This window comes from Chlamydomonas reinhardtii, assembly GCF_000002595.2.
Source record: "Chlamydomonas reinhardtii strain CC-503 cw92 mt+ unplaced genomic scaffold scaffold_25, whole genome shotgun sequence".
NCBI lineage: Eukaryota > Viridiplantae > Chlorophyta > Chlorophyceae > Chlamydomonadales > Chlamydomonadaceae > Chlamydomonas > Chlamydomonas reinhardtii.
In genome coordinates, this window is record NW_025061538.1 from 56,556 (window position 1) to 68,706 (window position 12,151).

Genomic DNA, 12,151 nt, shown 5'->3' on the forward strand with positions numbered 1-12,151 from the left:
ATTGTCTTGGCTGAAAGTCGGCGGAAGGAGCGCTTGATAGCCAATTTGGCATTGCCTGAGCGGCAGGCTGGCCCTGACGTGGAGCCTCTGTCTCAGGCGTGCAGTGTGTGTGATGACGCGTTGCCATTCAGGGTTATAGATTTGAATCGTGGCTCAGAGGAGTGTGCAAGCTTTTGTCCTGAATGCTACATAAAGAAGCACAGTGGTGGTGGGTCCGTGTCAAATGCCAGGTTGCCAGGTGTTGTAGGCAGCAGTAACGATGCGAGGGAGGGCCCGGATGCAAAGCGGCGCAAATCTGCTGCTGTAGAGACGCGAGAGGCTGCCTGCCAGACTGCAGGCGGTCTTGTGCGTTCAATATACCTGGTGCGCCTGCTGGAGCAACGTTTGGGGCTTGCGAAGTAGTTAAATTGGTGTGTGCACAGGTTTCCAATGGAAACAGGTCCTGCTCGTGTAATGTGCATGCATCTGTGAAGGCAGTGCCTCATTCCAGTGGTAGTGAAGTGGGGTGTTTATAAACACCAGGTTGATAAGGTTGGTACATAGCTAGAGCGGGACTGGGGTTGGCAGCGTGGGTTGGCAGCAGGAGCACAACAATCAGCTTCACACTAGCAGTCACCGCCATCGGTTGTGCTGCTCAGGGCTGACAGCTATTTATGAGCCAGCAAACGTTGTCGCGGGCGGGCAGGTTTGTGGTTATCACAGGGGTTATGACCAGGGCGCTGCTTACGACTTCATGGGGCTCGGGGTCGGTTTGCTTGGGAAGCTCGAAGCTGTCTTGTTTGCGCATGAATAGTTGTTTACATGACATATGTTATACTTATTGCACATCAAACAGGTCAGTCCTCCACATTTCGCGACAAGGTGTCGCCATTACGACCCCACCCTTCCCCTCCCCAACACTCGTTGCGGATGTGCTTCTTTCATAAGTTTCACAAGACAATAGCGCGATTTCGTTGCTTACAAGCCTGCAAAGGCTGGTGGCGCTGCGCCAGCACTGGGGGTCGTTACCCCACGTGTGGGGCTCGTTACCCCCTGTTTTCCATCGTCACCCCCTTTTGGCTGCCATAGGGCAGCTGTACTGCCGCCATCAGGACCGGCCCGTCCACCGCCGGGTCGCGCGCCGTGAGGGTCGTGTCGTCAGCGTGGTGGGCAGCAGGTGGCGCCTGCTCGCCGCTGGGCAACAGGGGCGTGCGCAGTGCCCCTTGCTCCACCTGCCGCCGCAGAAAGGACGTCAGCGGCTGCATCTGGATGACCCACAGGGGTGGTGAGGCGGTGCTGCCCTGCGGCAAGCCGTTCAGCACTGGGAAGGCGTCAGAGAGCATCCCGTTCACACACACGCGGGCAGAGCCGTTGGCAGTGAGCAGGCGGATCCAGCGCAGCATGCGCGGCCCAAACCCAAGTCCCTCCGCGGACGCATACAGCCACTGCCGGTGCACCCGGTCATACGCCTTTTCAATGTCCAAGAAGTACAGCGCACCACCCTGCCGTGGCGTGCCGTCCGCGCCCACGTCCAGGCGCATCCATTCGATCAGGCCTTGGAGGTACAGCGCGTTGTCTCCAATCCAGCGGCCGGTGATGAACGCGGTCTGCAGCTCATCCACAACTGCATCCAGGGCGGGCTGCAGGCGGGCGTTGACGGCCTTGGACACCATCTTGAAGTCGCAGTTGAGCAGCGTGATGGGCCGGTAGGACGCCAGCTCGGCGCGGTCCAGGCTTTTGCCCTTGTAGATGAGCGTGATGATGCCCTCCCGCCAGGAGGCGGGCAGCGCCGCCGCCATTTCGCCGCCATCGTGGGCGTCTGCAGCGGCAGCAAAGGCAGCGGCAGCAGCAGCACACAAGCGCGGACCCAGCAGCGCCCAGAAAACCTTGTACACCTCGTACGGGACCCCGTCCGACCCAGGCGCTTTACCATTGGCGGAGCCAGCCAGCGCTGCCATCAGCTCGGCATCACTGAGGGCGCCATCACCGGACCCCTCTGCGGTGGCCTGCAGATCCGCCGGAACCTTGCGGTCAATGGCCGCCAGAAGCTGTTGCTGCGACGCCGTACAGACCGGCTGCACGCGGAACAGGCCGGTGGGGCTGGTGCTGCTGTACATGGCTGCGGCGGCGGCGGAGACAGTGTTGCGCGTGCCCGGCCCCGTGAGCGCCACAGGCGCCGGTTGCCCCGGCACCTTCAAGTGCGTGATGGGCTCCTGCGCGCCGGCTGCTGGCTCGTCAGCCTGCCGATGGAACCAGCGAGTGCCCCGCTCCCCATGCTCCTCCATCAGTGCAGCGCGGGCATTGTGGCTGGCCGCTGCGGCAGCTGCCCGCTCCTCCCGCACCGCCAAGTTGGCCATGGCCGCAGTAGCCGCAGCCTGACGCTGCGCGGCGCTGGCACCCGGCCGGTCGGCCAGGGCAGCGGCCGCGTCTGCGGCCAGCACCACGCCATGCAGCCCATCCCGGGTCTGGCGTGCATGCCGACGGTGGATGCTGGTGGCGGCCTCCCGCAAGAAGAACTTGTCCACCTCCCATTGCGTGCAAGCGCCGTCACCTGTACTGGCCACGGGATTGGCGGCAACGTGCGCCTCCAAGCGCTGCTCGAGCTCCAAACGCAGCGAGGGGTGAAACAGCAGGTATGTGGGGAAGCGCCACTGCTCCCGGTGCGCATGTGGCAGGTCGGGCAAGGCCAGGGTGAGCAGCACACCGTTGTGGTCCCCAGGTGCCCCATACGTGCGAGCGACATCCACCACCCACGGCGCCGCGGTGGCACTGACATACCACCGATCCAGGCGTGCGGGAGTGGCCGGCTTGGGTGTGGCCGGATGCGTGTAGCCCTTGGCGCCGCCACGCTTGCTCGCCCAAGGGTCCACCAGACTGAACTGGGCGAGGAGGCTGGCAAGTTGCGGGGCACCTGCAGCACGTGACGGGCTAGGGGCCGCCTCCTGACTGGCATCGGTGACACAGTTCCAGTCCCCACCCACAACAAGCACTCTGTCCGTGGCCAGGTGGGGATGCAGCCCGGCAAAGAACGCAGGCTTGTCCGCCACGGCCGTGGGCGCATACACACACACAAAGCGCAGGCGCAGGTGACCCACGTCCCAATCCCAACATACCACACGGCCCGCCGCATCCGTTGACGGCGGCTGCAGTACGCAGCCTGGAAGGGACAGCCGACTCCGCGCCAGGATAGCCGCCCCACAGGAGTGGGGCGACGCTGCCGGGCTGGCAGCGAGGCAGTGGCACCACGGAAGGCACGCCCCCTGCGCGGCACGGAGGCAAGACTCCAGCGCAGTCGTGTCAGTAGCGTGGGTCTCCTGCACCATCGCCACATCCGCCCCAACTTGCTGCAGGTACGAGACCAGCGCCCGCGCCTTGAACGGCGAGCCCAGACCGTTGACATTCACTGTCAGCAGCCGAAGGTTCGCCGCGCCCACTGGTGGCCGCATTATGGGCCCCCGCCGGCCACGGCAGCGCCGTGGCGGTTGCGGTTGCTGTTGCTGCTGTGGCGATTGCGGCGGTGGCCGCCACCCTGGCTGGGGGGCGCGCCGCCGCAGCTGGTGCTCATGCTAGCGGCGCCTGGACGCAGCCCTCACGAAGCGCGACCTATACGTCGCGTACATCGACTTCTCAAACGCCTTCGGCACCATAGACCACGACCGCTTGCTCACTGTAATGCACCACCTCGGCCTCCCAACCGACTTCATAGAAGTCGTGCGCAATCTGTACTCTACCGCAAACACCACCATCCGCACAGCCCACGGCCGCACATCCCCCGTCCAGATAAGGCGCGGCACCATGCAAGGAGATACCCTCTCACCACTGTTATTTATCATCTTTCTGGAGCCACTCCTGAGGTGGCTCCACTACGGCGGCCGCGGCTACCGATACGGCTGCCTCACAAACAGTGAGAATGACCAACACAACTGTTCATCACTAGGCTACGCGGATGACCTGGCGCTAGCGGCCAACTCCCGTGATAACCTTCGGTGCCAAACTGACAAGATTGCGCGATACGCCGCCTGGGGAGGTATGCGCATCAACCGCGACAAGAGCGCCTGCACAGGCATCCTCCACAGCTTCGCAAGTGCCAACAGTTCAGACAAAAGCATGAAAGGCCCCGCCTGCGAACGCACCCTCAAACGCTTCCTGGATGGCCAAATCCACATTGGCTCTAACGTCAAGGATGGAAAACTCACCAAGATAGCCTTGCCGTACGTGTCCCCACATAAATCATACCGCTATCTCGGCGTGGAAATCACCATGACGATGGACTGGCGCCCTCAACTTAAGGCGGTTAAAACCGACCTAACTGACGCTGGCGAAGAGCTGAGCAAGTACAAAAAACTCCCTCGCCAGTGCTACATGCTCATCAAACAATGCCTCAAAGCAAAAGTGGCTTACTCCCTCCCAGCCATGGCATACACGCAACACGATATCCGGGCACTTGACGCCCAAATCGCGGGTATCACCCGTCGGTGCGTCGGCCTACCACGCGACTGCGCCACCCGCGCCATCCTCCTGCCTGCCGAGATGGGTGGCCTAGGAATAGGCTCGCTCCGCGAAGAGTATGTACAACGCGCCTCCAGACTGCTCATGATTTCGCTGAACGATAATGGCAGGCTAGGCGTAATTACGCGCCGCCTCCTCCACCTCCAAGCGGCGCAGGCGGGGAGCGACCTCCCGCTGCACGACATGCGAAGAGCGGGGAAATTTTTTGTCACCCTGAAACAACTCACCCTCCTTCAAGACCATGACCTGCTGGCCATGCTACAAGGCAAGGAATTTGCAGCCGCCCTACCAACACTAGTGTCCAAACTCCGAGCCGCTGAGGCGAGCACGCCCGCTTACCTGCGAGCTGACTGGATCAGCCCCCTGACAATAGACCTTGGCTTGAACCTGGCCGACCTGGTGGACGCAAACACGGGACGGCACATCATTGACACTGTACAGCTGGATCGGCGATTTCCAAAAGGCCGGGTAAAAGACCGGCACAAGCGCGCCCTGAACCGCTTCACCCACGCCCTATGCAAACTTGCAGACACACAACCTAAGCCGACCGCCGGTACTAAACCCCTCCCCCTGCACAACCGAGCCCTACCCAATGGTGTCTCCAAGACAGACCTTCGGACAGCTGGCGACCTGCCTAAACCTATACCCCAACGCACTCTCACCTCTCTACTGGAGCGATGGCAGCAGTCGACACCTCCGAGGCCCTCCGGAGCCCCGGCGCGGCCGTCTTTGGAAGTCCTGCAGGCCAAACCAAAGCCAACGGCAAAGCAACGCCACAATCACTTCATCAAATACGACACACGGACACGCAATCCCGCGGTCGAGGCCAATGACTCTGCTCTGCCCGGATCCACCCTCCATTACCCTTCCGACCCCACGAGGGACCTAACTTTCTATATGCACGCAGCACGGGAGTTTACCCCGCTCGTCAAACAATGCAAAACCCTCGGCACCACACGATGGACCGGCTCCTGGCGGATCCCGCCAAGGCGGGTCCCAGCCAGCCCATGCCGAGGCGGCGGGCCCCCACACCCACGCTACCCACGAACTACTGGCCTCCCGCCCCTACCAAGCAGTCGCTGCACCTGCTCACCAGCGGCTCGAGCTACCAGACGGGTGCCCCACCGCAGCCACATCACCCACGCACACGAAACCGCCCAACCGCCGCAAAAGCAGCGCTCGCCCCACCCGCTGTCCACACACGCACCACGCAGCGCCGGCGAGGGGCCTCCCACCGGCAGCCGCGCAGAGAGGGAACCGCGCGACCGCGCAGCCAAGCGCCAGACCTGCATGGCGCAAAGCCAGAGACATAGCATTAAATGGCGCACTGCCCCAGTCCGACGCTGGGAAGCTAGCGGCACAACACATCACAGCCCACCTGGCCAACCGTGATGACATCATTGCCGCGGTTGTCAGCGGGCCCATGACACATAAAACCAATGCCCCACCACCCAAGAGAAAACGGAAACTGGACCCGCCGCCAGAAGAACCCCCCTGGGCTGACCGCTGCCGCTACAAAGTTCGCTGGCAACCAACCCTCACCACGAACGGTATACTCAGCGCCTATAAGATACAGAACTACGACGCCATCAACGCCACAAAACCCTCATGTATGCTATGGGGACAGGGCATCCGCCGGTTTATGGCCCAGGTGCACTGGGCCGACACGGAAGACCCGCTCTCCTCCCTCTCACAGAACCCCGGCTGGGCGGCCGCCCTGGCACGGTACACCCTTGCCCAAGCTGAAGCACCCCCCGACCCCACCCCACCCCCTGCGCTTGATACCCACCTCACCAGCAAGCAGCGCCAGGGCCGGTGGCGGGACCCAGCACCCAGCATGGCGGCACGAAAACGTGCCACTCTCCGGTACTGCACCATTGACACCAACTCCTGCAACCCAGACACAGACATTCATCCGACAGGTCAGTATTGTATCCAGTTGGGTACACGAACACCCGGTCTAGCCGCCGGCACGGCGACCGACCCTGACCCTACCGCCAGAGTATACGGACCCGACGGCCGATGCGTTGGATCCATCTCGGCTACTCGCCTCGCCCTCCTCCACGCCCGCTATAAGGCGCTCAACCCCACCCAACCCCCGAAAGCTTTCGCCGCCGCCGTAGCCTCCCTGCTCACACGATATCGCCCCAGTAAATGCCACAAAGAGAGCTCTACCAACCCAGCGCACGAGGTCACCCTCTGTCCAGACCTAATGTCCACCCTTACCTCCCATCTTAAGTTCACAACAGAAGCATTTGCCTCCCCCCTCAACGCTACCGGCAACATACCGGCCTACTACACGGCACACCCCGAGGACGCAGTGTTCGGGGCCGCCCTCGACTGCTACAGCCGACTCCTACACGATGTGTCATTCCTCCACCCACCACCACAGCCCGAACAAACCAACCTGGCAATGGCCTGGGCGGTCGCCAGCGCTGAGGCAGCGGCAGCGCAAGCGCCACATTTGTCAGTCGTGGTCGTGCCGTATGGCGAAACCAGTGGTTACACGGCCTGGCTCCAGCACCCACTGGTCCACGCCCTGGGACATATCCGACCGGCACACACGTGGGCCGCCATGGCCTCCGGCCTAGGTCAGCCGCTGGAGCTCCCCGCCCACCGGCGCGGACTCCATCTCCTGTGTGTGGCAAACGAGCCCGGCCGGTTAATTCTCAACACGGCCCTGGGGAATGGACTAGCAGCGGCGCTGTCTGGCGCCCTTGGACACACTCCACAGCCTGCCGCCCGCAAGCCCTTGCCGAACCCAGACGCACCTAAACCGTGGCCCAAAACCCCTCGGAAGCTGGAGCGTCGCCTCCGCACCCACACCACCCCGACACCCCTACCACAGCCCCCCCCGGCCGCCCCCACACCCCCAACCCCCACGGAGCTCGCAGCCCTCTACCCCATAACCATTCCTCTCGCACACACGTGTGGCTCCGCCGTCTTCACCGACGGGAGCAAGGTCCCACACTCGAGCGACTACACAGGCCTGGGAGCAGCGATCTGGGACGAAACTGAAAACCGCACGACGCATATAGACGAAGATATCGCTTTTGACACTCCCCTTAGCACTATTCTCAGATGCGAGTCGTCGGCTATACGCATGGCACTTAGCCTCAACCTTGACTTGCCCCACCTGCGGATTTACACCGACAGCCTTGTCAGCCTGCTTATCCTTCGCCGTGCCATTCTGGAGCCCGAGTCGCTACACGTCAGCAAACACCGCGAAATGTTCGGGGCCATCACTGACATACTGGCCCAACGTGGGTTGGCAGGTCTGAAGACATACTTCTATCACGTCCGTTCACACCAAGCAGATACGTGCGTAGGAAATCAGAAAGCCGATGAGGCGGCACAGGCAGTGGCGACTAGAGAAACCCCGCCGGACGCGGTGGAGACCTTGTACTCGCACCCGTTCGAGACACTAGAGGGCTGGATTGCTAAGAGAGAAACTGTGGAGCACAATGGCAACGTAGAGGAACGGTTACGATACGCCAACAACCTCAATCGCGACCTGAAGAAAATGGCCCGGCCCTCCACGGCCCAGGGATACACAAAACAGGCTTATACGCAGAACTGTGGGACGCTACCAGGCAGCACATTGACGCGAGATATGGACTAAACCTGTTCGATGGCTTCCCGTTCGAAGAAGCACGCTGTGCCTTCAAATACCGATGGGGGCTCTCCTGGAACGCCAAGCGCGCCGCCCGTGTAAAACACCCCATACCCGGCTGCGCGGGGGGCGAATGCCCGCTGTGCCGATGCGACGACGGTGGCACGCACACCCTGGGCGGCTGCACGCACCGGCGTATGAAAGCCGCGTACATCGCGAGGCACAACCGCGCCGTTCAACGGATTGCGAAGGCAGTAAGTCAAGGGCAGAATGGCGGATGCGTTATGTACATGGATGCAGGAAAGGACGCCCCCGCTTACAGTGGGGGAACACGCATACCCGCATGGGTGCTGCCAGGCACGCCAGAGAGCGTGCGACTACGATTTCGCCCGGACCTGCTGGTTGTCCCCTCCTTACGCATGACCCGATCTGGGCAGCCTACTAATATGCCTCGCACGCGACGCCAGAAAAGCGCGCATAAAGTCTACGTAATAGAAGTGGGCTACTGCTCTGACCTCAATCACCTGGACAAAAGGGCAGAAAAACTGCAACAACATGACGACCTTGCCACCGCACTCCGCACCGCCGGATGGGACGTGATACACAACCAGGACACAATCATCAGCCTCGGGCATACCGGCACCGTTACCACCCACCTCCATGCCCTGCTTAAAACGCTCGGATGCTCAACACAATCTGCGCACCGCACCTGCCAAAAGCTTGTCCAGCACGCTGTTCACACGACTACCGCCATTACAGCTCTCCGCCGGGAACTCTGCAGTCACCCATGGCCAGGACGCCCACCCTAGCACAGTACGCCCCGTTATGAGAATGGGACCAGGCCCAGCGCGCCTAGGCGCGCTGCCAGCCTCCCCACTCTCCTTGGGGGACAGGGGCCCAGTGGCGGAGACCACTAACGTGGTGGTCTCTCATGCCCTCACGCCTCTACCTCCTCAGAACACGCCCTGTCACGCAGGGAGTACCATTATTATTATTATTACTAGCGGCGCCTGAGCTGGCGCCGCCGGGGTGCAGTGGAGCGCTGCCCAGGCTCATGAGGCTGGAAGTACTGCGGCTGCGGTGCTGGCGTTGCCGGCGGCTGGGCCCGCCAGCACCGCCGGGGTCCGCCGGCCCACGCTTAGCGGACCGCAGGGTGCGGGCGTCTAGGAGCACGTAGTCCATGTAGGCCGTCTGCACCTGCTGCGCGGCGTCATCCAGCTGCTCCGTCACATCGGAAGGCAGGGGCGTGCCTGCAGGCTGGGCTGAGTACAGGCGCCACCAGCCAGTGAACTCGTCGCGCAGCTGTGCCAGGACGGCGGTACGGCCTGCCGGCACACGGCAGACAGCCCAGCCGGTACGGTGGCGCCCTGGTCACGGAGGTAGCCGAGGAGGCGGCCACCAAGCGCGTCGCGGCCAAGCTGCGCCCACTCATACCCCTGCACATCTGCGCAGCGGTTCTGGTAAGTCACGCGGGCTTCATGCTGGGGGACCGCATGGGTGTGTGGGCCTCCGGCCCGCGGGGGGCGGGCGCGCTGCTGTGGAGCACTTTGCGGGCCACCTTCTTGTACGCCGTCTGGTGTGCGTACTGGTCCCGCGAGCCTGCTAAGCAGACGTCGGAGCATGTGGTTCGGGAGGTGGTCAGCGAGCTGCGCAGGGTGATGCGGCTGCGTTTCACTGCCGCCACGCTAACCCCTGAAACCCTGTCGGCTCTGCCCACACAGCTTCTCACCGCACAGCTCAAGGCGGCTAAGCTGGAGCACTTTGTGGCCATCTGGGCGGCGGGTGGCGCGCTTTGTGAAGTGGAGGAGGTTCAGGGTGGGTCACCGAAGTTGAACTTGCGGCTGACGCTTGCATCACCTGTGCAGGCCCCCTAGGTTTCCTTTTGGGCGGCGTTTCTTTCCAGGCGCTGGCGTGGCGTTTTATCGTCATCAGCTTATCTGGCGCCCATGTGTTTTAGCTCTGGCTGGCGTCGCAGCGCCTGGGCGGCTGTGGGCCTTCCTGCACAGCGCGTCTTGCAGCGGGCTGGAGCCCGTTTAGTCAGCGCCACATCTGGCCCGTTTAGTTTTCTGCTTGTGTCTCCTCTGCCGGTTCTCCTGGGGTGTTGCTTAAGCAACCGACTTGTGGGGGTGGGGTGGGTTTGGGCAGGGCGAGTGCGTTGCGCTGGTGTTTTCTTTTCTGGCGCACGGTGGTGGTGGTTCTTGCGGTTAGGCTGTGGTGTAGGCTGGTGCTTGGGTTAGGTCTGGCGGTGTTTTTGTGCAACCCCTCCCGGGGGGCGGGGGGGCCAGCCTCCTGCTCTGTCTGCCGGGTCGGGGTGGGGTTGGGTGGGATGGATGGGGGTGGTTGTTGGCGGTTTCGAGGTGTTTGCTTCTGTTTTTTCTTCTCTTTTCTTCTCTTCTTGCCCTGTCAGGGTTCTGGTCTCGGGGACCAGGCTGCTTTCAGGCAGCAGGGGGGCAGCGCGTCTGCCCCTGTTCAACCTTGTAAGGATGATTCCTCAAAAAAAAAAAAACGAGGTCAGAGCCGATGGCAACACACGTGTCGCGGGTCAGGCAAACGGCCCCGTACTCCGCCTCACTGCCCGCACCCCCACCAGCGCGCCCAGCCGTGTTGGCCAAAACCCCAGCCGGCACGCCCAGGCCCCTGCCCCTGCCCTTACCACCACCCGCCGGTTGTGACGTCTGCAGTGGCGGCCGCGCCTGGGGCGGCGGCTGGGGCACTGCCCGCCCCGCTCCTCCACCCTGGTGCCCCGACCCGCTGCCCCCACCAGCCTGCTGTCCCCCCGCCGGCCGCCCAGTGGGCACGTGCGGCGGCGAGCTAGCACCGTCCTGCGGGGGAGGCAGCCCGCCGCCCAAGCGCCCTGCCCTCTGCTGCGGAAGCTGGGCGGGGCCACTGCGCCCTTTGGAGCGGGGCTGTTGCTGCGGCGGCGGCGGCGGTGCGTGCGTGGCTGGTTGCACCCGTCGCCCACGCCCGGACGCCGCCGTGGCAGCGCCATCACCCGCCCCGTCCTGTCCCCCCAGCGTGGCCAGGACCCCAAACCGGGAGCCGGTCCGGGGCCTGGGCGGCTGCACCTGGCGCTGCTGCTCCTGCTGCTGCTGTTGCTGTACCCGCCGTTGCTGCTGAAGAGTGAGTTCCGCCAAATCGGCCAAGTACCGCCGCATCACAACTTGCAGCTTCTGCTCCTGCCTAGCAGCTGCCCGCTGATCAAAGGGCGGCTGTGGCGCGGGAGCTCCACTGGGCTGCTGCTGCGTGCCAGCCGGCCCGGCATCGGCACTGTGACGCCTGGCCGCCGGCGGCCCCCCCACACCTGCCGACGGCTGCCCCCCGCTAAGCCCTTCCGCTGCCACCCGCTGCTGCGAAGAGGGCTGCTGCTGCCGCTCAGCCCTCAGGGGAGCCGCAGCAGCACGGTTGCTTCCCCCCGCCACCAGGACGGGCAGCGGGGGCGGGGCCCCGCTGTGTGGCCCGCTGGTGCCACCAGCTGCAGCCGCCGCGTCACCCAAACCCGCCGCCTCCTGCATCTGCACGTCCCCCACGTGGTCAACTATGTCAACACATTGCCCACGCCGTGACGCCGCCGTGCTAGCGCCACCGCCCGCCCCGTCCTGCCCCCCCCGCGTGACCAGGACCACAACCTGGGAGCCGGTCCGGGGCCTGGGCGACTGCCCCTGGCGCTGCAGCTCCTGCTGCTGCTGTTGCTGTAACCGCCGTTGCTGCTGGAGATTGAGTTCCGCCAAATCGGCCAAGTACCGCTGCATCACAGCGGTCTGCTCCTGATCCTTTTTTTTTTGAGGAATCATCCTTACAAGGTTGAACAGGGGCAGACGCACTGCCCCCCTACTGCCCGAAAGCAGCCTGGTCCCCGAGACCAGAACCCTGACAGGGCAAGAAGAGAAGAAAAGAGAAGAAAAAGAGAAAACAAACACCTCGAAACCCGCCACCAACCACCCCCAACCATCCCACCCCACCCCACCCCGACCCGGCAGACAGAGCAGAAGGCTGGCCCCCCCGCCCCCCGGGAGGGGTTGCACAAAAACACCGCCAGACCTAACCCAAGCA